This window comes from Nycticebus coucang, chromosome X (genome assembly GCF_027406575.1).
Source record: "Nycticebus coucang isolate mNycCou1 chromosome X, mNycCou1.pri, whole genome shotgun sequence".
In the NCBI taxonomy this organism is placed as follows: domain Eukaryota; kingdom Metazoa; phylum Chordata; class Mammalia; order Primates; family Lorisidae; genus Nycticebus; species Nycticebus coucang.
In genome coordinates this window covers 156,761,355-156,766,900 of record NC_069804.1, presented here as the reverse complement: position 1 = coordinate 156,766,900, position 5,546 = coordinate 156,761,355, and positions in this window count along the sequence as shown.

Sequence of the window (5,546 nt, the reverse complement as noted above, 5' to 3'; positions counted from 1 at the left end):
TTGCTAACATAAAGGATAAAACAGAACTAATATCATCTGTTTTTTCCAATGTGGCTAGTCAAAAATTTAAATACACAAGGCTGGGCGCTGTGGCTCATGCCTATAGTCCTAAAGTGGGTGGATTGCTTGAGCTCAGGAGTTTGAGATCATCTTGAGCGAGACCCTGTATCTACTAAAAAAAAAAAAATAGTCCTATGTTGTGGCAGGTGCCTGTATTCCCAGCTACTTTGGAGGCTGAGGCAAGAGGATTGCTCAAGCCCAGGAGTTTGAGCCTGCTGTGAGCTATGATGTCACATCACTCTACCCAGGGTGACAGAATGAGACTCTGTTTCAAAAAATAATAAAAAATAAAATAAAATAAAATTACACATGTGGCTTACATTATATTGCTGTTGGACAGTGATCTAGTGGTTTTAGACCTTTTTACACATTGTGAAATTGAGGCCCCGAGAAGGGAAGGGGCTTGCTCACTTAATAAGGTGAAGATCATATTTTCACTTAATGGCTGGTATCAGAATGCACAAGGCAAGAACTACCTATGTTAGTAAAATACCTAGATAAGTTATTGAGGGTACAAAGTGATACTTATTTTCAATCCCTACACACTTAATAAGTACCAAGTCTTCAGGGGTGGCAGAAGCATTTGGAGTAACCTCAGAGAGGGAAAGGGCGAGAAACAGAGAGGAAAGGGGACAGAGAAGCTAGGTAGATGAAGTTTGCTGGTTGTGTGATGTGACCCCCCCCACACACACACACAATTCCATCCTACCAAAGACCTTCAGTAAATTCTACTACTTATATTTTCTTGGTGGGTCTAGGCAGAAGGAAGGGTGTAAGTTTCATGCTTTGGTCAATGTGGTGAAGTCAGAGACCACGCTCAATGCTACAGGAACTTTGCTGGTACAGAAGGCCACAATAGAAATCTTCTCTATTCCTCTGTCCCCTAAAATTGACAAATATCTTGGACAATTCTCCTGATATACAGTGGTCATGAGAAAGAGCGGAAGGGGGCTCAAAGCATTGTCATTTAGATCTCAAGGTAACTCAGGGATCCGCTTACAAGGGATTGTAAAATTTAAGAAAAATATTATAAGGGTGGCTGTAGCTTTATTTTCTCCCTTCCACACATTGATTCAGCAAAGGAACCAAGAAGTATTAAAGAAGCTTCTACTGCAGGCAAGGCTAATGCCCACCTTCAACATGCTAGGTGCTATGAAGTATACATAAGAGCCATTGTCATTTGAAGCCCACAGAGAAGTCATTTTAGCAAGAGATGGCATAGGCAAAGAACGGAAATTAGACAGCAGACTAGTTAAAGGTATGTGGGGATGATTGGGACTACTGAGAAAGTAGTTTGGTAGAGCATGAATTCAGCCTGAATGGGCAATGAATCAGAGAAGTGCTGGATGTGTCTAGAATTCTTGGCCAGGAGAGAATGAAAGGGAAATAAGTGGGCAGCATGTAGAACCCTGAGTTCAGCAGGAACCGGGTAAGGCATATGAGAAGGGGACCTGCAGGTTGCATTTTGAGGGAAGGAAATACGTAGTGTTTGGCTCTCAGTTTAGAATTGATCTGGCTCTATCTACTGTGAGCCAGAATCTGAGGACTAGAGTGGGCATAAAGCATCTCAGATCTGGTCCGGGGGGGCGTCATGGCTACCATCAGGGAACAAAATGGTGGAGGCTGCTTGGCTCATCCCTTCACTCTGTTCCCTGTTGACTTTACCTGCAGCCTTCCCAGCACTCACAAGGAAGTCCTGATAAGGGAGGAGTGATGGGTCCATCTGTGGCACACGTAACTTAATGGTGATGGGTCCCATCACTCACCTTCCTGTGGGTCTTGCGATCACCCACTCAACTCCATTCAATCCACCATTCAAGGATCTATTGAGCACCTACTGGGTGTAAGGCCCCATGGAAGGTCCCAGCCCTGGGTAGCAGATACATGTACATACATTGTTATGATACCAGATAGTTAATTTCCCGAGAAATATCCAGCTAAAAGGGTAATTCGAGGAGCAAGAGCACCTTCCCATTGTGGTAGACAAGGAAGGCTTTGTGGAGGAGGTGACATTTGAGTGGAATCCTGAAGGATGTTAGGATTTGTATATTAATTCTTAACACTTGGTGTAGTGCTTACTATGTACCAGATACTCTTCTAAGTGCCTTGCAAATAGTAACTCATTTAAGGCTTACCACAATCCTATGAAGTAAGTGCCATTATCACCCCCATTTCACAAATATGGAAATGGGAGGCACAGAGATTTTAAACAAGTTGCCCCTAGCCACATGGTAATTGATGGAGCTCAGAATCAAACCTAGACAGATTTCATGTGCATAACCACTATACTGTCCTGCTTCTTGGATGGGCAGAAGTGAGTGGTGGTAGGGTGGTCCAAGCAAGAGGAATGGAATATTCAGAATCAGGGATGCAAGAAAACAGTCCCCTCATAGAAAGCAGGGATGCGCCTGGTATGCCTGGAGTGTCTGATGCATGAAGGAAGCACTCCAAAATGGGATATGAAAGGAAGGCAGTTTCATGCTAAGTCTTCAGGCACCTGAGGCCAATGGGTCTCATGGCGCTTTGAGGGATACAGTAGCAACATTCACCTCAGGCCTGACTCCAGAAAGTAGTCATTCCCTTCTGACCAGGCCCATTTGAGGCAACACTGCCTATTTCCCAGAGGGGATTGCTCAGCCCCATGGGCCAGCTACTAAGCTCTAAAGCAAGTGTTCATTCAAGGACAAAAATGGAAAATGCATCATGCTGAAGGCAGGAAATTCCACAGTGAAGGCCTCTTGAGCTGCATCACTGCAACAAGAGCCATCCCCTGTACAAGACAGGCCCCATTCCTGTTTTGTTTATTTGGTGACTGAATGTTGTTGTTCCCTGCTCTGCCTGTGTTTATGTCGGGGAACATTTGCCATCAGAAAACAAAGTCCAGGCAGGGGCCCCACCAATGCAACTGACTATGGAGCCCTTCACTCCAGCATTTCCGGGCTTGCTCCCACCTGATGGATTTCTCAACTGAACGACATCAAAGATCTCTTCTCGCTAACCTCTCATCTGAAAGGGACTGTAGTGCTGAGAGGAAGCCATTTGATGCTGGAAGCAAAGCAACTTCAGGACTTGATATTTTCTTTCTTTTTTTTTGGTTTTTGGCCGGGGCTAGGTTTGAACCTGCCACCTCCGGCATATGGGACCAGCACCCTACTCCTTGAGCCACAGGCGCCGCCAGGACTTGATATTTTCACCCATCGCCAGCCTGGGTGAGAAGTGAAATAGGCCAGTTCCACAGCCCCCAACAAGCAGGAGTAGCGAACCTAAGGCTGGGACCCTCAGGCCTCTCTGCAGGTGACATACCTGCATAGAAGCTGGCATGGCCCAGGTCTGGGACAGCAGCCCTAAGGAGGCAGCTCTTGCAGAATCAGATCTTAGAACCAGAATGGAAAGTAGGAGAGGCAACACCACCAGCTTGCAGATGAAATAAGTGAAACGCAGGCAAAAGGGAGGAGGATGACAAGGAGACCCAGAGAAGGGAAAGAGAATAGGGGAAAGACACAGAAAATAAAAGCTAAAAACAGAACAAAATGAGAGTCATAGAGAAAGGGCTGCCCTCTTTACCCTGCAACCATCTGGCTAGAGGTCCCTCTGTACCTTTCTTCTGGCCACCCTGGCCTTCACCTTGGGTCCTTACCTGGGCCTGATAGACATCTCTTTCACCATTCCTGGCCCTCAGGTTCCTGCCACCAGCTGTCAGACAATTGACCACATCCCACTGGGCTCCAAGTGGAGTTTGGCCATCCCATTCCAGTCCTCCCTCTCCTTTGAGGTCTAGCCTAAGTTCCCTTTCCTCTGCTATGGCCCTTACTGCCCTTATCTTCTTCTTAGACAATGTAAGTCTGAGCTGTATAGGTGAGCACTGGGCTGGGTATCCTTTGGCCCATGGGTTCCCCACTCCCTCCTGCATGAGATAACACCATCTATCAGTCAGGACAAAGGCCAAGTCCCGTCCTGTTCCCTCCTTTCCTTCCAATGGCCCATACCCTGTGGGCCAGTGAGATGTATTGATATGATCTGATGAACCCCCCTCTCGACATAGGCATCAACTGACCACTGAGGCTGGTAGTGCCTGAGGACAGGGATTGGGGCATGGGGTGGGTGGCAAAAAGAAAGGGGCACAAAAGATAACAGAAAGAGTCACTGACAGGGAGGGGAAGCCACTTCTCAAGAACAGGTAGAGAGAGAGGAGGTGTTGCCAATGGCTGAGACTCTGAAGAGGGTAAATAGAATGCTGACCGAGTCTGGACCCCTCCTGTGTTCAAAACAGCTCCTGGCACTGGACCCTCTGTCTGATGACTTATGGGATGGGCTTGGTGCTCAGCACTCAGGTGGGGATGGGACTTTGGCAACAGGGGGGCTGGGAGACTGTAGGGAGGGGGCCATGTATGCTACACCAAGCTGGCAACACTCCCTGGTCTGGACCCTGTGGGCCCCACCCCAGGTACCAGGTGCTTACACACTCAACTGCAAGTTCCCTTGAAAAAGGCAGCGAGATTGTGCTAGTGGCATCTGGGTGAGGAACAGAGCAAAGTGGGGCCTTGTCTAACTCATCTTTGAATTCCTTCCCCTGATCCTCCTAGTACCTAGCACTGTGCCTGGCACACAGACACAGCACTTGCTTGGAAAGGCCTGGCTAATTGCAGATGTTATTTATGGGATGCATACTATTATGTCAGGAATGGTACTTTACTTGACTACTTAACAAGATTTTCTTTTCTTTTCTTTTCGAGACAGAGTCTTACTTTCTTGCCCCTGGTAGAGTGAGAGTGCTGTGGTGTCATAGCTCACAGCAATATCAAACTATTGGGCTCATGTGATCCTCTTGCCTCAGCCTCCCAAGTAGCTGGGACTATAGGCGCTTGCCACAATGCCTGGCTATTTTTTTAGAGGTGGAATCTTGCTCTTGCTCAGGCTGGTCTTGAACTCATGAGCTCAAGCAATCCATCCACCTCAGCTTCCCAGAGTGCAAAGATTTTCTTGTTTAGCTTTGACAACCCTGTAAGGAAGGTACTGCATTTTAGCCCCATTTTTACAGATGAGAAAATGATGCTCAGAGAGGTTAACAGTGACTTGTCTAAGGTCATGCTGCAAGTGTATAATAGTTAGGCTAATACTAAAGTTCAAGTCTATCTGATGCTTAGAGTCAGGCTAATAACCCTGTGCTATATTGTTGAATGAATGAAAGAAATGGAATCCACAGCTATGACTTAATTAGTGCTATGCTTGAAGCAAAAGACACATGAATTGATTAAATGTGAGGGTCTGAGATACACTCCCCTTGCAATGCATGTATGTAGGCACACATGCGCGTGCACACATGCATACACTCTGGGCTTCGAAAACTCTGTAGTGCAAATGTTGCAACTCCCAGGAGGGAAGTGGCTCTGCAGACCATAGGCCCTTGGGGGTTAAAGAGGGAGGGAAGGCCCGTGCTAGGGCTGCCTTCACACTAAAAATATAAATGCAGAAGGCAGATAACAACT